A 22,475-nucleotide genomic window follows, 5' to 3' on the forward strand; every position below is an offset into this window, starting at 1 on the left:
TTTCTGAATACGTGTCAAAGCTAGTGGGAGTATAAATGTTATGCTAAAAGGATATAATCATCATGTTAGTGGGAGCATGATCATTATTTTAAGTATTGCAAGTTGGCAATATTAATTATAGAAAAACAAAAGTTTCACTTTGCAAAGTTGCAGGGGTTGAAAAGTTGTTTTTGCTATAATTAAGGGAGAGAATAGTATACTTCGTTTCAAATCTAAAGGTTTAGATCGAGAAATTTTAATCAAATTTAGTCAAAAGATATATGAATGTTATGTTGAAAGGATTCAACATAAGAGAATTCTATATATATGGAAATATTTGTTGCGTTCTCACACTCGATTATGATTACGGCATCCCTTTTCATAGTTCGAATCGCGAGAACATGGAAAATAGAAATATTATAGCAAAAGACTGGTAAAGTATCATGTCATTGTAATATTCGACCGTTCTAAAATTTTCCAAATGCCTAAGGCATTAAGAGGGAAAGAGGACTAGAATCGGATTTGACTGAATTAGTTAAACAATTGTCAAGGATAATCTAAAGTTCGCCAAGGATTGGTCGCTTGTGAACAGTTGGAAGTATAGTAATGAAAGGACCATATTGACATTATTATTATTAGATATGATTCTATTAATAATGAGTTGTCATATGGCAAATATGGAAATGTTTCCTTATTGGGAGTTGGACGTTAAGAGTTTATGTGTAGATTAGAAAAACTTTTATGCAAGAAGGATGTTCAAAGGAATGTACTTTGAATGTGAGACTTCATGTCTATGGAATTGTGTTGTAACAATCTCCAATTGAGCATTTTGTAATTTCATTGGCCGAGTCTTGGTGACTTTTGTGCCATGACATTACGAAAGGACTGTTGCATAAAGCGTTAGAATCTAACATATTCTATAAGTGGCAAGAATTTGGTATTCTTACACTTGTGGTAAGGATTGGGAATTGTAAAATGAGTATGATTGAAAATGTTATTCAATTATACTATTTCACAGAGCAAGCATAGTGTGCATCCTAAGAGCATGGGAGAATTTTCGTTATAATTCAAGTAAGAAGTTGATTACCCGAAACAACAAATAATGAGTAATCAATATGGTGATTAAATAAAAGTGTTTTATTTATACTCAAAAATTTGGGACCATATAAGATTAGTATTATTCTTGTGCTTCAATTTGCATGTTTTGACTTCCTAAATAATTGAGTTCTTTGAGAATAATCGAATTATTTGAACGTTCCACAGTCGCTCATACTTTGGGAGTAGGTATGAAAGAGGATTGTCATGAATTGGTGTGTAGATTGTCTAAAGTGTATTAGACATAGCAAAAGTTTGCTACAACGTTCATGAGTGCTTATGAATATGATTTGAGCATTGGATTAAACCCACGCTCACTTGGATCGCTTCATGGATTTTATCACGAGTGATTGGTGAGACGATAATATCTTATGTTCTTGAAACCGAGATGTGTGAGTTGTATCTTGCGAGTCGGTTGCACATTGATAATATGTAAACGCACCAGTAACTTGGTGTTATAAAACGTATTGTTGTGTGTGATTCGGTGAGTAAGTACAAGCGAGCATTGAGTCGAAGTTTATCCATTCCTTTTACCCAAACTGGGATAAAAGCGATATCTGTGGGCCCCTCGATGATTTAGTGATGACAAAGGAAAGTGCTCGGCCGGGCCAGGACTGATTTGATTTGTTCAATTAGTCAGTTGTCATAAATCGGAAATCGGGAAACGACACATAGACTGGGAGAATGATTTCAATCCATGTCTCACGTCTATACGATATCTAGAATGGAGGAATATATGATTCCTTATCTAAAGGATGCGTATCTGATAAGATCAGAGTTGACAGCGGCTTTTGAAAGCTACGATTGCTGATCAGGATCTGAAGTCATACGCATAATAGTTATTAGACTTATCCAAGTGGGAGACTGTTGGATTAGTGTCTAAGTCCATAACTATTTTGGTATGTACTTGACCCGATGGTGCATGGTCCTTTTGGGTTGCCTTCACCAAAGCAACTTGATAGGATGATTTGTGGAGAAAGAGATTAATTATGATTTATTAATATATTATATGAATAATATATTAAAGGAGAAATCATATTGTTTAATTAATATTGGTCAATAATTAATTAAGAATTAATTTTGTGGCTAAAAGAGATTAATTAAACTTAAGGGACTAGAACTGTCAATTGTGTGATAGTTGAATATTGGGTTATTGGACTCTTTATTAGAGGAGTGGACGAAATCTATGGGGAAACCCATTAGAAATCGTCCAAGGCCTCTAAAGGAGGAGTCCATGGGTTGCTTAGGGCCTAAGCAGTCAAATTAGGGTTTCCTTGTTAGATAACCCTAATAGCCTCACTATTTAAGCACCCCTAGGGCACCAAAAACGTGGACAACTAATTCCTTAGGGTTTCTAGATGTTTTTGAGTGCCTCTCCTCTTCTCCTTCTTCATCCTCTTTCTCTTGGTGTTTGTGAGCCATTAGAGGAGTGACATTTGTGACTCTAAGTTTTTCAGAAGCCAATTACAACAAGGAATAGATTGTTATTGCTACATAACAATCAAGGTAAGATCTAAACCCGATTCTTATGTTTATATTGATTATCACATGCTAGATCTAGGGTTTATGGCTTTGGATGATTATTGCATGTTCATTAGACAAACTAGATCCAAAGCTTTAGGGTTTGCATGTACATCATAGGAATGATGTAGTGCTCAAAACCCATCATAACTTAAAAAGTAAAATGAAATAATGATTGTGGCTTCTTAGATTACTCAATTTCTATATTTGTACTAGATATATACGCCCATTTTCATCACCAAGAGACAATCTTTATGATTTAGGACCATTATATATAGGGCATTGGGATTTTCATTATCTAACATCATCATTTACATTGAAATCAAGGATTTCTCCATTTAATCTCCTCCCTTTCTCCAACATCAATCAACAAAAGAGTAGAAACATATATATATATATATATATATATATATATATATATATATATATATATATATATATATATATATATATATAGATCAAGCAATTACAACTGATGCTAAATCCAAGAATTCCTAGCAAATGGGATTTTCTGTCACACCCCCAAACCGGAACGGTGGAAATGTTCAGGGGCGGATGACATCATGTACATGTTGGATTAGTGTCTAATTCCATAACTATAATTGGTATGTACTTGACCCGACTCTGCATGGTCCATTTGGGTTGCATGGCATCGGAACATTTGGATAGACCGTTTATGAGGAAAAAACATTTTGTGACATATTAATATATTATAAGTTCTAATATATTAATATGAAATCATGTTATTTAATTAGTATTGATCAAGAATTAATTTGGACTTAATTTAGTGATAAAAAAGAGACTAATTAAATATATGGGGATTGATTGTGTAAATCATTCATTCTTATATATGTGGGCTTATGATCCAAGATTCCTTATGTTGGGTTTAACCCATGTGGTGATCCATGGATACTCCATGGAGGTTAAAACCCATGGAGCATAAGGAATGGCTATTAGGGTTACACCATGTAACTCATGACTTTACCCATTCCTTATGGTCCATGGGTTTTAACCTCCATGGAGTATCCATGGATCACCACATGGGTTAAACCCAACATAAAGAATCTTGGATCATAAGCCCACATATATAAGAATGAATGATTTACACAATCAATCCCCATATATTTAATTAGTCTCTTTTTGATCACTAAATTAAGTCCAAATTAATTCTTGATCAATACTAATTAAATAACATGATTTCATATTAATATATTAGAACTTATAATATATTAATATGTCACAAAATGTCTTTTCCTCATAAACGGTCTATCTAAATGTTCTGATGCCATGCAACCCAAATGGACCATGCCGAGTCGGGTCAAGTACATACCAATTATAGTTATGGACTTAGACACTAATCCAACAGTCTCCCACTTGGATAAGTCTAAAACTATTATTGCGTATGACTTCAGGAACCAACTGGCAATCGTAGCTCTCAAAAGCCGTTGTTGAACTCTGACCTTGTAGATGAACTCTGACCTTTGTCAATGACTTGTCCATTAGATAAGGGATCATATATTCCTCCATTCTAGATATCATATGGATTGAGACATGGATTATAAATCATTCTCTCTGTCCATTTGTTGTTTCCCGATTTCCGATTTATGACGACTGACTAATTGAACAAATCAAATCAGTCCAGGCCCAGCCGAACACTTACATTTGTCATCACCAAATCATCGAGGGGCCCACAGATATCGCTTTTATCCCGAAGGTAAAAGGAATGGATAAACTTCGACTCATATGGCTTGTTCTACTACTTGTTGAATCATACACAAAGGCACGTTTTATAACATCGAGTTACCAATGCGTTTTCGTGCAATCAATGTATAACCAACTCATAGTAACAACTCATATCTCTAGGTTTGAAGAATATAAGATATTATCGTCTCATGATCACTCGTGATAAAATCCATGAAGTGATTCCAATGAGCACGGGTTGAATCCAATACTCAAAACTTATGAGCACTCATGAGTGTTGTAGCACCACCTTGTCCCACATCTTAGACCTCTACAAGCCCAACCCATGACAGTCTTGATTCATATCTACTTCCAACATATGACCGACTGTGGATGGTTTGAATAACTTAATCATTCAGGAAGAATGACCTAGTTATTCTGGAAGTCAAAACATGCAAAGTGAAACACAATAATAATCGAATCCAATATGGTCTCAGAACTTATGAATATAAATAAAACACCTTTTATTTATCACCATATGATTACACATTATTCATTGTATACTGTTTCAGCTATCAACTTTATTCTTGAATTAAAAACAATAATATCACAACAATTGTATAATAGTAATCAAAGCAATAACAAACATTGTATTAATAATAAAGTGTTTACATTTTATTCGAATCACAACTTGATTGATTCTAAAAGTAAATAACAGAACAAAGACTTGAAGCTACTATGCTCCATCTTCTTGAAATTTGTGTGTGTACCTATCTACTAGATACCTGAGAATACAAGTGTTTTTGAAAGTGTATCAACATTTAAGTTGGTGAGTTCATAAGCATTTTTGTTTTAGAAAGTATGATTCCTTGTTCTTTGAAATTGTTACTGTGTTTCTCCAGAAAATCCTATATTTTCTTATTAGTTGAATGGAATGTAGTCTTAGTACCTTAAGACAAAAATTTGTATAAGTTTCTTACACTTAAAGAATGATGCTTTGAAACTATATAAATAATCGTATTTGTTTCCAGAAAATTCTATATTTTCTATAGAGATGAATTGTGGTCTTTAATGTTCCAATACCGAAAGATGTGAGTATAAATGCCATACTTAGTTTGATAACGTGTAGTTTTATTTTTAAGTAAAACTAGTTGAAGACGTGTTTGCACTGTAAACCTGTTTGGTTGAAAAGTATTGACGTTTATCCCGAAAAATCCTATATTTTCCTTAAAGCTGATTTGTAAACTTGTTTGCCTGAAAAGTATTGATATTTATCCCAGAAAATCCTATATTTTTCCATAAAACTGAGTTGTAAACTGTTTGTTTGTAAAGTAATCGTATCTATCCCGGAAAATCCTATATTTTCCATAAAACTGAGTTGTAAACTGTTTGTTTGTAAAGTAATCGTATCTATCCCGGAAAGTCCTATATTTTCCATAAAACTGAGTTGTAAACTGTTTGTTTGTAAAGTAATCGTATCTATCCCGGAAAGTCCTATATTTTCCATAAAACTGAGTTGTAAACTGTTTGTTTGTAAAGTAATCGTATCTATCTCGGAAAATCCTATATTTTCCATAAAACTGAGTTTTAAACTGTTTGTTTGTAAAGTAATCGTATCTATCCCGGAAAATCCTATATTTTCCATAAAACTGAGTTGTAAACTGTTTGTTTGTAAAGTAATCGTATCTATTCTGGAAAATCCTATATTTTCCATAAAACTGAGTTGTAAACTGTTTATTTGTAAAGTAATCGTATCTATCCTGGAAAATCGTATATTTTCCATAAAACTGAGTTGTAAACTGTTTATTTGTAAAGTAATTGTATCTATCCCGGAAAATATTATATTTTCCATAAAACTGAGTTGTAAACTGTTTATTTGTAAAGTAATCGTATCTATCTCGGAAAATCCTATATTTTCCATAAAACTGTGTTGTAAACTATTTTACTCCAAAACCGAGAAGTGTAAGTATATTACTATACTTGAAGCTGAATTGTAGTCTTAATTACTCTAAGACTGAGAAGTGTAAGTATATTACCATACTTAAAACTGGATTGTAGTCTTAATTACTCTAAGACTGAGAAGTGTAAGTATATTACCATACTTAAAGCTGGATTTTAGTCTTAATTATTCTAAGACCGAGAAGTGTAAGTATATTACCATACTTAAGTTAATGGCATGTAGTTTTATTCGTTTATAAAATCGTTTGAAGAGATTGGTTGATTTGCCTCCTGGGCATAAACCAATAGGCCATAAATGGATTTTTAAACGAAAACTCCGACCTGATGGTACTATCGAGAAATATAAAGCTCGTATAGTAGCCAAGGGGTTTCGTTAAAAAGAAGGACAAGATTTCTTTGATACCTATTCACCGGTAACACGCATTACATCTATCAGGACTTCGTTAGCCATTGCTTCAATTTACAATTTGGCTATACATCAAATGGATGTAAAGACTGCCTTTTTGAATGGTGAGTTGGATGAAGAAATTTATATGCAACAACCTGAAGGGTTTATTGTAAAAGGTCAAGAACACAAAGTGTGTCAATTAACCAAGTCTTTATACGGACTTAAACAGGCGCCAAAGCAGTGGCATGAGAAGTTTGATCAGACATTATTGCCGAATGGTTTTCACATTAATGAATATGAAAAATGTGTTTACATCAAACAGTATAATAATGCATGTGTTATCATTTGTCTTTATGTCGATGATATGCTTATTATAGGAAACAATTTGGATGTTATCAATAAAACTAAACAGATGTTAAGCTCATCATTTGATATGAAAGATATGGGAGAAGCAAATGTGATATTGGGAATCCGAATTCAAAGGAATGCAGACGGATATGTTCTTACCCAATCACACTATGTTGAGAAAATACCGAGACGTTTTGGTCATTTTGATGATAAGTCTGTCGTTACTCCTTTTGATCCATCGACTAAACTAAAGAAAAATCAAGGAGATAGTGTTTCTCAACTGGAGTACACTCAAGTTCTTGGTAGCTTGATGTACTTGATGAATTGTACACGACCTGATTTGGCATATACTGTAAGTCGTCTTAGTCGATATTCTAGTAATCCAGGGCGTGATCATTGGTTTGCTCTAGTTAGGGTGCTTCGCTACCTCAAACATACTATGCATTATGGTTTGCATTATACAAAATATCCTCCTGTATTGGAAGGATTTTGTGATGCAAATTGGATTTCAACTAACTCTGATGGTAAATCCACAAGTGGATATCTGTTCAATTTGGGAGGTGCTGCAGTATCTTGGAAATCTTGCAAACAAACTGTAAACACAAGATCTACTATGGAAGCTGAATTTGTAGCATTAGATAAAGCTGTTGAAGAAGCAGAATGGCTTCAAGGATTTTTACAAGGTATTCCTTGGGTGACGAAACCTGTCTCTGCAATTTGTCTTCATTGTGATAATATAGCGGCTATTACAAGAGCAAAGAATCAAATATATAATGGCAAATCAAGACATATCAGACGGCGTCATAAATCCATTCGCGACTTGCTAAAAGATGGAGTTATTTCCATTGATTATGTAAAGTCAAAGGAAAATATTGCTGATCCTTTGACAAAGGGCCTAAATCGCGAGCAAGTTTTGTTTACATCGAGGGGAATGGGCTTAAAGCCAACACAATGAGTTATCACTTGGCGGGAACCTAACCTAGCAACATTGGAGATCCCATGGTCTAGGTTCAATAGGCAAACTAGTTGAGGAAAACTCAAGATTAGTACACACAGGTAACTATGCTCGTTCCTATGATGATTTATGTGTGTTTCAATATCTGTTTAAGGGCTGATTTTATTCTTAATGATGTTGATAGATTACTAGTAAAAGCTTGTGGACTTTTCCAATTAGCATCACCTATATGAGATTGATGTGCGGTCGCATCTATGAAGATAATTATGGCTACATCTTCTAAGGATCTCATGAAGTAGGATTTGTTCAAGACCGAAATGAACACAACCGTAAGAATTGAAATATGTTTAGATATGATATGTGTGATAAGTATTGTTTAGATTACTATTTCATGTGGTAGTTCAAGACTTTAGTCACTATCCACTAAGTAATTCCGATATGTACTCACTATGAAAAGTTCAAGTTCAAAAGACACTTTTTCTTATGCATTTTATATCTTGTAATTATGGAATTGTATTGCTTATTTTCTATTCAAATGTGGGGGATTGACTTCGGTTTGAATCGAAAATGTGGGGGATTGTTGGTGTTTATATAATTTTGTCAAAGTTTCTTATCCCACATAGGAAGGAACATCAAACCTTGGGATGTTTAAAAGGCTTGCTCTATTAGTTCTACTACAATGGACTAAGAACTTATGGTGGGCCAGTGTGGGGTTGTAGGCTTTGAATTACTAGTGGATTACTAGTAATTTAATTATATATTAAATGGTCAAAAGATGGCCTTGGGCCTTGGGGTCTTATGTGATAAATCCGAAATTAGTTTTTATCATTATTATTTTTTTTTATTTTCGGTTTTATTCAGATAAGATTAGTTTTGAGAAGTTATCAAAACTGAATCTTGACAGTTTCATGTCGATCCTATTTATTGGAGTCAAATCTGATTTGTTGGGTTTTTTAACGATGAACGACCAAACAATTGTTTCCCTCTCTAAATAACTCCATGAACGCATACAGTAAATTCGCCAAAAATCAAGTTCTACTGCAAGAACTTGATTGAAGATAGTTGTATCCTCTATTCAGACGTCCAGATACTATTGCACTAATAGGGACGAATTTCTGTTTTAGGGCATTGCTTTGCAAGCCTCTATCTTGTTTTCAATCTGTAATTTTCATCTGTAAGTTTTATGTTTATGTTTATGTTTATTGATAAAGTTTCAATTTGATTTGTGTAATATATATACATATTTATACTGTTGATTTACACAAGTTCTAACATAACCTGCCGGTCATGCTGTAGCTAACAGCCAGGGTGCGGGGTCATCAATCCAGTATAGATCTATACACAAGTATCACGCTCTCCGATAGGAGACTCGGGTTATAAAACAGGACTTCCATGTATACCTAGGTAGGTATAACGAAGACGATGTCTCACAAATTTCCAACGATTTTACGTATTTTTGCAATAAAATCGATTGTATATGAAATTGTTACCTCTTTCGTAATAGTTATAAGATATAAAAATAATCATATTTTTATATAAACGGTTCTTTTCCATGAAAGAGTAAAATAATGAGAATGTAACCCAAACTATATCTATTATAGTTTATAATATATGTTTCATTTGAACTGATAACTGTTGTGTCATAAGATGTTCAGTATGCACATGTTTTCGCGTAATAGTTATATAAACCGTAAGAAGACATAAACAATGGTTTGTATTTTAACACAAGTTTCCTTGTGTTTTACTTGTATTCCCCCTTTTAAAACACGGAAAAAGTTATAAAAAGTGTAGGGGTATGAACTCACCTGATAAGGTGATGATTCGGGCAGCACTTCGCTTCTAAAAATGATTTTCCTTGACGAAACCGTGAGTTTTTGTTGAAAACCGGGCTTTGTGCGGGGCGAGTTTCAAACCGAAAAGACTATTTTCTCGGGGACTTCGGGTGCTCCGGGCTTTCTTCAGGTGTTAGGGGTGGTTCCCGAGGCTTCGGGGGTTTAGAGTGGCTTTGAGAGAGTGTTTAAAGTGAAAGAAGTAGAAAAATGGCAACCAAAACCGGGCAGCCTCGCATTCCTTTTATAGGTGACCGAAGCCTCGCACTACGCTGGGCGTACCTTCGTACGCGGCGCGTAGGAGCGGGGCGCGTGTCGGTTTATCCGAGGCCGGTACGTGTCGTTCATGCGAAGGTGCTAGATGGCTGACTCCGGACCAGGTGGCTCGAACGCGGGGCGTAATCTCATACGTTGGGCGTACGCCTTCAGATAAGCTTCAAAGTGTGTGCCACTAACTTAAAAAATTCATAACTTTCGCATACGAGTTCTGTTTTCGACGTTCTTTATATCCACGCGTAGGTGAGACCATACTCTAAACTTTCGTTTAGACTCCGTCGGCTAATTTTGACTTTATTTTTAATGTTATATTTTTAACAGATCGGGACAGAAAAAACCTGTTAAAAATTCATAACTTCTTCATCCGACATCCGTTTTTGTCTGTCTTTTTACCGTTAAACTACTATTGACGAGATCTTCGATTCTCGTTTAGGTTATGTCGGCTAAAAATCGCTCGATCTATAATTCGAATTTCGGGTTGTACACTTCTGTGCCGAAACTTAGAAAAATCATAACTTCCTCATACGAAGTCAGATTTGAACGTTCTTTTTATGCACGCTCTCGGTTTAACGTATGTTACAACTTTCATTTAGGTTGCTAAGGCTAAAAAGCATTCGATTGTAAACTCACTTTTTACGTCACACAGTGTTGTGCCGGTTCTGTCGCGAAACTTCAATAGGTCATAACTTTTTCGCTAAAACTCGGATTTCGATGTTCTTTATATTTCCGGAATCCTTGTCACGACCACTACCACTTTAATCATACAAATCAAGTTTATCTAACATTTTATTTTTGACGCTTATTTTCATCTTAATTGTTCTCTAACTTTATTACCTCAAAACGAGTTACAATGGTTGATCTAGACTATTACATTGTGAATTTGTGGGTACATGATTGAAGTTTGGACCTTGATTGATCTAGAATTTTTCCGGTTGTGACATTTTCCATTTCTCTTTTCTTATCCTCAATATCACCAATCCTAAATGGGTGATCGTCATAAGGTATTTATAGTATACCCTCTCATCTTAATTCTCCTCTTTATTTAATTCAAAAATTAAATAATTATATCATTTATTAATTCTATTTTTTTTTGGAAACGGAAAATATATTGATAAAAATGCCAAGATTAGCAAGAAGCTAGCCAGCAGAGAGTAACAACAAAGAGTAACAGTACAAAAATTAAGAAAATAACAGTTACAGACATAGAAAGGGAGAGATGCTACACTCCACCCATTTTATATCTTTTTGACCCCCTTATGTTTTAACCACACAAATACCAAAGACTTAATGTTATCTGCTACCAAAGTAGGCGAGGTAGTGCGTTGATTAAACATCTGATCGTTCCTTCCTTTCCAGGTCAGTCATAGCATCTCATAGCAGATTACAGTCAACACCTTCCTTTTCTTTGGACACCTACCCTAGGTAGCAGTGAAAGTGAGCAGTTCACTAACATTGTTGAATGACATATTCTACTTGAGTCTCTAAAGAAACGGTAGTAATCTGTAATCCCATGGATTAAACCATCATTTTTTATTTTTCATCATTTATCACAAATAAGGGTTTAAGGACCAATATCTAAATGTACTTTAATATTCATCATACCTCAATCAATGTTCTCTTGTGAAATCTCCCACATGGTTCTAGTCTTCTAGAAATAGCGTGGGAAAGCTATCGAATGATCAAATTAAATGAAAAGCTCGACTTTGAGTTAAAATTTAATTTCTAGAAACTACAAAAACCATATTTGACTAATCAAATTCTAGAAGCCATGTTTGTTTCATAATTCGTTGGTGGTAGGGTAGGTAACGTAACTTTAAATTATTATTTAAGGGAACGTATAAATTTAAAATTAGCCTTTAGGTATTTGGAAAATAATTATTAACTTTTATTCATTTATTAATTAGTTGATTTCTATATTATAAGGTAATCGGACATTTATAGGATTATATATTTACAACATAAAATTCTAGAAGCCATGTTTTATTTTTATGGAAATCTATAAAAGAAATCCCTAGCTTGTTGACGTAAAAGTCATCGTTAATTTTGTTTTGGCATTTAAGCCCAAAAAACCGATAAACCCTTGCAAAATAATCTGTATACCGGGTTAATGCCGGTTTTAAGGGTCAAATTACATAAACAGTCACATATGACGTTTTCGTTAATAGGGTTAAAGTTTAATGACTTTTTTGAAAAATTTTGTTTTTATATATACTAAATTAATTTGAAGAAAACTCATATTTATTTATTAAAAAACTCAAAATAAAGATATTATCTACATCCCTTTCATTAAAAAAAAACTCATTTAAAAAACACAATAATGATAATTTATATATATTTTGGATTTTTTTGTGATTTCTTTAATAAATATCATAACTAAAATAATAACTATATATCATTTTTAGCATGTGTTTTTATAATTATTATAGCTTTTATAACGTTTTTTGCAATTATTTAACTATGTTGACATTTAAGTTATGTATTGTAGGACAACTTGAACTTAATTTGGTCACTTTTAAAAAAATAAAAACTCTTTCCATTGTCATTCTTTACACCTAATTCACTTCTTTTTTACACTCAAAACCTGAATATTCAACAATAAAAGTAGCATGTGGCCTAAAAACACGCTTTATAGGACAAATCAACAAAGTCCTCTTATATTATACATGATAACTACAATCGCAAATATACCATCTATATACCCTATATAATTTAAGAGAACTTTAATTGTTGATTTATCGTATGCGTGTTTCTAGGCCACATGTTACATTTATTATTGAACTTTTAGGTCTTAAGTGTAAAAAATAAATGACATGTGTAAAGAATGGTAATGGAGGGAGTTTCTACATTTTTAAAATGACCAAATTAAGTTCAAATTGTTCTACAATAGTTAGAAATATACATGCTAAATACAATTAACATAACTTTGTTGATTTGTCGTAAGGAGCGCGTTTTCTAGGCGACATAGTGTGTATAATAGAGTTATATTTGGGAATAAAAGCCTCCGGTAAGCCTTTATTTTTCGAGTTGTCGTTCGATTGTGAAAGACTCTTCGGTAGGTTACCGTTTTATGCTAAAAGTTTTACACCAAATATCTGAAAATTCAACAATGAAGAAGCATGTGACCTAGAAATGTGTTTCTTGCGATAAATCACAAAAAAAAAATGATATATAAATTATCATCATTGTGTTTTTAATAAATGAATATGAGTTTTCTTCAAATTAATTTAGTATATATAAAAAGAAAAATCTTCAGAAAAATTCTAAAACTTTAACACTATGAAAAAAAAAATCACCTTTGTTGTTTATTTGAAATTTGGCCCTTCAAATTGGTATTAACCGTGTACAAATGTTATTTTGCAAGTATTTACTGTTTTTCTGGACTTCGTTGCAAAAAACAAAAAAAATAGTCGGAAATAACTTTTACTTTAATAAAACCAAATTTCAGGAAGTTTTTTGCAGATTTCCTTTTATTTTTACACACAGTTAATTAACCCTATTGATCCGTTAATGATAGAATACGTCCAAAATCACTCGAATTTACGAAATTTGGAAAGTTTTAAAAAGCGGCGTAAACAAAGCCAACAAGAGCCACAATGCAAGAAGAAGATCTCAATCCTTTGACTTGTTCGTGAAGCACAAGGCACAAACCCTAATTAAAGAATTACCTCCTACCTATTTAATATTTATACCCATCTGAATCTTTCTGTGTCTCTTCATCCGAACCCTCTTCCAAACACAGATTCTGCATATATACCAGTTAAATTTGCTCTGACGATTAATTAATTAATGGCTGGCCTTCAACAGTTCTACTTCTTCCCGACCGATTTCCTTGACACCATTAGACACCACCCATCTCTACTTCCTCTTACTGCTAACGATGGTGACGCAGGAGACGACAGTAAGCGCCAATTAGAAACAGTTATGGGGTTTAGAGGTTCTTTCGAAAAGCTGAAAGATAACTACAAGAACGTGAAGATTATTTCTAGTGATCCCATGCCAAGATCGGTGGTTGCGATCCTGAAACAGAAGCCCAAGGTTGATCTCTAAATCCGTTTTTCGAGTTTGAAATTCACATTCTCTGATGGTCTTATGAGTAATCGATTTCGCGTTTAGTTTCATTTCCTTTGTTTCTTTAGTCTTGTAAATTTTGTAGAATCATGATTATGTTCTTCCTTTTACGTTGGTTTACGTATATTGCGATGGATATCGGATCTTGTCCCTCGATCATGAAGAAATACATACGACAAGTTGCTACTTTTAATATATGTTCATTATTTTTTTATATGCTCATAACTATATGCCTGAACTGATGTGTTTACAGTAAAAAGCAAACGATGTGGATGTTGGGGGAATTCGAGATGAGAGTACGTTGTAGATCATATCCGATTCCTTGGATAGTAATTTTTTATCAAAATATCATATTTACCCAACTTAATTTCTAAATATCATATTTACCCTTCATAAAATTTATAAATATCATATGTATCCTTCATAAAATTTTAAAATATCATATATATCCTTTTTAAACATCAAAATATCATATATGCCCTTCTTAAATATCAAAATATCATATATGTACTTTTTAAACATCAAAATATCAATGGTAATATTTAAAATATCCTCCATCGACAACATGATAATAATCAATAACAACAAAAACTAAATAATCAAACTATACATTCTATAGAGAGGGTTGAAGATGAATCTTTTTGTTTGTCAAGAGGGCGACATACCAACAATTTAGAAGTTCAAATTTCATTATCAAAGACGTAAGGATAATATGGTTAAAATTTTGAATTATTATAATAATTCTAAGGTATAAAAAATGATTATAAAATATTAAAAACATTATAAAAAAGGATTTGGGTAAATATGATATTTTGAAGGTTTATGAAGGGTAAATATGATATTGAGAAATTAAGCTGGGCAAATATGATATTTTGAAGTTTAAAAGGGGCATATATGAAATTCTCCCATTTTTTTTTCTAAAGGTGGGTTAGTATTTGTCTCTGAAAAAACCTAAACTTTCTTGTTAGAAACTCCTAATTAAACAACTTGTTAGCCAAATGGGCTAGCCCCAACTTGTCGTTGGATAGTAACTAAACCGTGTTTATCTTTTTTTTTTGAAACTATGTTTTTCACAAATATTTTACCAAGATAAAGATGACGACTAACACTATAGGGACCATTGAAAAGAAGAATGGATTAGGATGCCAAAAACGGTTTTGGCAAGTTAATAGAAGTTATCAAGAAGTTATTATTATCTTTTTCTAGAATTTTACCAGTACACAGCTCTTTGCCTTGCATCAGATATTTATTTAACCAAGTTAAAATCACTAACTTTCCACTTCGGAACATGGTTTTCCACTACATGGCCGCCCCCTAACTTGCCCCTTGAACCCCATCCTAGGACGGCCATCTTGACCCCACATTTCACCGAACATATGTTTTACCAACCATCCAAAAAACACACAAAACCCTATAGTATGTCTCCTTGTCCATGATCAATAAACGGCTTCCTAAATCAAATACAAAAGCCTTAAAACATCTTCCAAAGAACACACGGAGTACATAACCATTATTAATTGAAGATTCCTTATATTTTCTATCCATTGCATACTAGAAAATATGGGTCCTAAAATACTTTTTAGCTCCAACTCAAATGAATCATAGTTAATATAGTGTGTTTACGAATCAATTTGAAAATATCAAACTTTGAGCCTATATGTAAAGAAAAAAACGATTTTCATCACAAAGTTGTAATAATTAGGTGTCGGAATGTATGTTTTTCAATCAGTTATTTGTAACCTCAAAGGTTAGAATTAGCTGATAATTTGATTAATGTTTATTTATTCGGATGCAGCAAAATGATAAATTGTACCCATGCAGGGAAAACACCACATATATCCATGATCATCACGTGAAAAGTAAATCACCAGATATCAAGATATCAACGGTTAGGAAAACGCACCCAACTTTAACTAGCGACATCCTTTATATGATTCAAACACCCTAACTAGTTGGCATTCATCATGGGGCAAGTATATGAATGTATGAAATTAAGTATATGACACTTATATATAAAAACAATTAGGGATGTTTTTTTAAACATGGATGTTACCGTGAAAGATTATCAAGTAGTTGTTGTAACTTTAGTGTGACATGACTATTTAGTGTAATTAGAATTTATATGAGTTCTAGAGGGCGATTCAATTTGTGATCTAATACAATTAAGGTGTTACGAGTTAGGGGTGTTCACAGTTCGGTTTGAAACCGTGCAACTGGACATCTGTTTGGTTTCCCAATTTGTATTAATCTTTAAGATTGTGACTTGTGGCTTCAAATTTTCGAAACCGTAGTTAACGGTTTGGCTTGTGGTTTCAAATTTTCAAAGGTATAAAACCAGATCAAACTGTAGGATATATATATATATATATATATATATATATATATATATATATATATATATATATATATATATTATAGTATTAATTTTTATATATAAGTAATAAAACCGGACCGGATATATATATATATATATATATATATATATATATATATATATATATATATATATATATATATATATAAGGTTGAGGGTTCAAGTCTCGTCGTGACATATGTTGAATAAGTCTCGTCGTGGGCATATGTTGAATTAAGGAGTAGTTTAAGAGTAGATTAGATTTGTCGTTTTAATAAGAGAAAAAATAATAAAATTTAAAACTTAGTAACATAATAACATATGTCTTATAAACCAAACTTAGTAAATTACTCAGGCCAATCCTTTTTTTTGTGAAGTGCATCGGTGCCTCCACTCCAATAAGCAGTAACCAGAGTCAAAATCAAATACATAAATCAGTCAAAAATATATTTTTTTGATTGTTTTGACAGATTTAATTTGGTAGTTTTTTTTTCAAAATTACTTTAATGTGCCCGACTCAAATGAGCCTAAAAAGCCCAAACCGTAAAACCAAACCATTAGTAACGGTTCAGTTTGATCCGGTTTATATTTCCAATGATTCTGCTTTGGTTTTCGATTGACAAAAAGTGTTACTAACAGTTTGGCTTTGGTCGTTTGACCTAAAAACCGAAAAACAAGACCATGAACACCCCCTAGTACGAGTACATAATTATATAAGGCGAGTTAGACTCCAACCATTACAAATGGTGGGGGTCAAGGGGCAGATCTCCTTGTATTGTCTTGCTATTATAAGTCATAGCTATTATAAGTCATAGATGAGCACATAACTCACTTTTTTTTTAACGACGAAGCCTTTATTAATACTAGTAAGATATAGAAGCAAAAAAAAAAAAAAAATTCAACTTACATAGAAGAAATAGAAATACAAGGATTGTGTAATCAACCGACCTAAATAATTATAATCATAGTGCTTCTATTTGTTAACCAAAAATAGAAATAGTATATTAATTATCAGTGTGTTGTACTCATAAAACACGATTGCAAATGAGTTTTGAAAAGAGAAAATTTATTTACTTGTCAAAGAGTTTAAGTCATGATCATGAATATACATTCATTGGAGGTAGGAATTGATTAGTCTGGAAACTTGAAAAGGTTTGGATATCCAAATTTGAGACTTTTGAGATTTCTTTGTGATGGAAATGTAGAAGACCTCCATGAGTGTTGGGATTTTCTTCCTTTCACATGGTACATTATGTGATAATTCACTTGCACTAGTAGTAAGAACTGAGCATGAGAGTGTTTAGTGTGCATATTTTCATCTTTATACATGTTCTAATTGTTGGAAATATACTCATGGTCACAACAAGTTAGTGGTATTTTCATAACATGCCTTTTGGGTTACACACAAGATATGATTTAAGCATTAGATGGTGATGTGTTTTATTTGCACTAGTTTTTATTTTATAAAGTCCTTCCTATCTAGTCTCAACTAGCCTTAAACACAAATAGGTATTGTACCTAATCGTGAAGTAATATAGTTTAAGGTAAGAAAGGGTGTCGAACACAGGGAACGAGCATGGTTTAGATCAAATAATTCAAAATGTTAATTAAATTAATAACAGAAAAGTAAAGATGGGGTTTTTGTGTAAACCAAAATTAAACTAGTTTTAACGCTCTATTAATCAAACGAAGTAAAGAACTAAATTAAAACAAAAGATAAGAAGTTTCTATGTTTGATTTATTAGAAGTGGAATGGATTAATGAGTTCATTACCAAATTGTAATATTACTAGTATCATGTTCCGACTCCTAGTGTTTACCAATTCATGAACTACTATACAATGGTCAAACACCAGTTGAACACTAAATTGATTTTAAGGATTATTTGGATTATGAATGATAAGATCTTATGATTACATATCTTTGATCAAGATAAGAAATACAAGCACATAATATGGATAATTATTGCTCTCTATGTAGCACCTGGTTCCTGGTATGTATTTAAATTTATAAATTATTCACTTTTATAGAGAAACTCGATGAGTTGGGAGCCCCAGACTCGTCGAGTAGGGATGAATTTGGACGCGGGTTAAGAAACCTACTCGACGAGTTGAGAGGCCTCAACTCGACGAGTAGGTTGGCAGAATGAAACCCCAATTTTCAGGGATTTGCACCCTATTTAAACACCTTAACCCCCATAAGTTGGCCTCATTTCCATCCTCCACTGTCCAAAACCCCAATCACGAAACCCTAAGCCATTTTTGGTGATTGTAAGCTAACTTTATGCATTCTTGGTGAGTTTGAAGAAGAAGAAGAAGCTTTAAAGAAGAGCAAGGACGTGTAGAAGGAGAGTAGATCCAGAAGTTGGGCTTCATTTCTGGTTCATCTATAAAGCTCCTACCTTGTCTATAGCATGCTTAGATCTAGTTTTAGGATGCTTTCTTCATGTTTTGGTCCAAGTATGTTGGTTTTTGGGATTTGGACGTTCCATGTGGGCAAACCCTTCAGATCTAGGATCTTGAGGGGACTTTATGGCCTAAAGGTGCCAACTTTATGGCCATGGAAGTCCCATGCAACTTTTAGACCACCTTTTTGGTCTTCTAAGCTCTATTAGGTCATGCATGCAAGTAAAGATGGGAGCTTTACGTGACCAAATTGTCCCTAGAATCCAGATCTATGACCTCATGGTCTATCTTGAAGTTTTGATGGCTTTTAGAGTTGGATCTAAGCCATTTGGAGTTAGGGTTAGAGTTCATTTCTTCTAGGGTGGGTTTTAATGGGTAAAGTTGGAAACTTTACCCTCCTAGGTGTGTTTTCGACCCAAATCTGGAATATGGGACTTAGATTTGAAGAATAATGGCTTAATGCCTTAAGAAGGCTTAACAGACTAAAAATCTCGACGAGTTCATAGAGGAACTTGATGATTTGGGTCAAAGCGTAACGATTCTGTTAAAAGGAAAAACTCGACGAGTTCAAGGATGGACTCGAGGGTTGATTTGAGATGGCCCGATTTTGTTAATAGGAGGAACTCGACGAGTTGGATCGTGACTTCAGGATTTTATGATTTCAGGAAATCGGCGAGTTGAAGGGCCAACTTGGCGAGTTGAGTCAACTCGGAAGGTTGACTTTGACTTTGACCAGGGTGTTGACTTTGACTTTGACCAAAGTTGACCCCTAAGGGGTTATGAGTATGAAAAGGGTAATTAAAGGAAATCTTTTATGTGTAGGGGTTTGAGTTGGGTTGATTTTAGAGTCGAGGATTGTTCAGCTACTTTACAGCATTCGAGGTGAGTTACTTTCCCGATAGCAGTGGGTCTAAGGCACCAAGGCCGACCCACTTGTAGGAGTTTGTAGTTAGATGATTGTCTTTGTGATAATCGTCTGGTATTCCACTATCTGTTATGATTTATGTGCTAGTGTGCTATAATATTATGTGATAGTGGTAGGGGTGGAATAGACCCCGTATCCGGTTGATAGACCGGAGGGTAGGTCGGGCACCCAGATATGTCTGACAGTATGTTTATGTATGGTTATGATATAACATTATGTGGTAGTGGTAGGGGTGAAATAGACCATGTAACCGGTTGAAATAAAGCGGAGGGTAGGTCGGACACCCAGATATGCCTAACATGGGTAGGTCGGGCACCCAGGTATGCCTGACAGGGATAGGTCGGACACCTCGGTATGTCTGACATGGGTGGGTTGAGCACCTAGGTATGCTCAGCAAGGTAGGTCGGGCACCCAAATATGCCTGAAAGTATGTTTATCGTATGGTGTGTGGTATGATGGGGGGAACTCACTAAGCTTCGTGCTTACGGTTTTCAGTTTTGGTTTCAGGTACTTCTTCTTCGAAAGGAAAGGGGTCGGCATGATCGCAGCGCATCACGCTATGTTTTCCGCACATGAGATCTTTAGGAATGCAACTCTGATGTTGTTTTATTATGACATGTTTTTACTATTGACATATTGGTTTGGATACGGGATGATACTATGGATGTTTTTAGACATTTTATAACTACTTATTTAAAAATGAAATTTTTGGTCTTAAATTTTGGGATGTTACAAGTTGGTATCAGAGCCTTGGTTTGAGGGATTCGGACACACCTTCGGGGGTATCTGGACTCAAATCGAGGGTTTGAAAGGTTTTTACAAGAAAAATAATTTGTCTGAAATTTAAAATTAAGGGTTTTGAGAAAGAACAAGGAGTGTGATGCGTGCAATCGGCCGAGCTCAAGTAAGTTTTCCCCAAGATGCACATACATGTTTGTGATGATATATGATATGATTATGAGAATTGCATGCTAGATTAGGGCTAAGGATCTAGGAAGGATGCCTTATATGCCTACTGTATGTGTATGAGAACTACATGCTAGATTAGGGCTAAGGATCTAGGAAGGATGCCTTGTATGCCTACTGTATGAGCTTATTGAACTGCATGCTAGTAGTAATTAGTCAGTGATATGATGGCCTGATTAGGATATGCTTGGTTTTGGTTACTCAATGCTCGAATGCTGCTTGCTTTGTGCTTTTAGGAGTTCTCGTTACCTTTAATTAACTAGTAAACGAATACGTTAAGTTACATATAACGAGGACTAAATAATTTTAGAAGGTTAGGTCTAGCCCTATTTCGCAGCTCTTGTCTGAGTCCAACCGTTGTAGGGTAGGACCTCTCATTCGAAGAATTATCTGGTCTTAGTAATATGTAATGGTATTCGCGAGCTAGTTAGGGAGAGATGACAGGGACTTCTTATGCAGCTGATGGCGGAGAGTGGGTCAGAGATTACCCTAGGGTAAGCCTAGGATGAGATTAGCACGGAGAGCAATAGTAGTGGAAGGGACTTGGTGAAGTCAAAGAAATCCTTGATGAAAGTACGGATATATGTGGAAGGTAGTATGGGCCCGTACTACTGAAAGCAGAGGATCTGTACTCGAGTCAAGGAGGGCTGAGATAGAACCAGGGAACTTGTAGTGTGCGTGAGGCCTCCGATGATATGTATGACCCTGACGATTGTGTGTTTTGTTTCAGAATGGTGGTGACATGTCACGAAGCGGGAGGTTTAGGGTCTGGGTCAGGTTCGGGTATGGGTTCCGAGCCATTTGATGATGGATTGTGTGAGTTAGTTGCATCCAAGATTACGAGAGACGTCCTTGAGGCGACCCCGGTGATTTTCGGGTGGATCAAGGAGGGTATCATTGAGCTGATGAAGGATCGCCTTAGGCCATTCAGGAGTGACATGGCACCTGGCCAGTCTGGTATTCATACACTCTCCTTCAAGGACTTCAGGGGATGTGAAGCACCAGACTTCAGCGGGGTGAAGGACCCCATTGTGGCCAGGAGATGGATTGCATACATCAAGTCTGCACAGTTGACGAGCTTCTTCCCTGAGGGGTCGAAGGTCAGGTATATTGTTGGGTGTTTGAGAGAGAGAGAGAGATAGAGACTGGTGGGAGGCAGTCAGTGATACTTTGGGAGCCCCAACCATTGAGGCTATGACTTGTTCGGACTTTGTGACCAGATTTCGGGCTTTGTTTGCGCCAGCTGTGGAGATTCAGTAGCTAGCCAGTGAGTTATTGGATATGAGACAGACTACTGAGACAGCGGAGAAGATTACCGCCAAGTTCAGTGAGAGGGCCTTGTTGGTGCCTCAGTACGCGGGTGATGAGGAGATGAATAAAACCCGGTACCAAGACATGTTGAGAGCTGACATTTGGAAACATGTCAGTTACTCGACGTGCCTGACTTTGGATGACATGATAGCCAGGGCACGGGAGAGTGAGATTGATATAGAGCACCTTAGGAAGAGGAAGACGGAGACTGGGCAAACGACTGGGGTTTCAACAAAGAAACCCAAGGGGTTCGACTCGAGTTCGAAGGGCCACCAGGGTCAGAGCCGCTGTGGGAAATGCGGCAAGCCACACGAGGGAGTTTGCAGAGTTGGGGGATCGGGCTGCTATAAGTGCGGCAAGAATGGGCACTTTAGCAAGGATTGTACTGCCCCTTACCCCACCATTCAGACATCAGACC

The sequence above is a fragment of the Lactuca virosa genome, chromosome 8, assembly GCF_052849685.1.
Source record: "Lactuca virosa cultivar CGN04683 chromosome 8, Lactuca_virosa_CGN04683_v6, whole genome shotgun sequence".
Taxonomy (NCBI): Eukaryota; Viridiplantae; Streptophyta; class Magnoliopsida; order Asterales; family Asteraceae; genus Lactuca; species Lactuca virosa.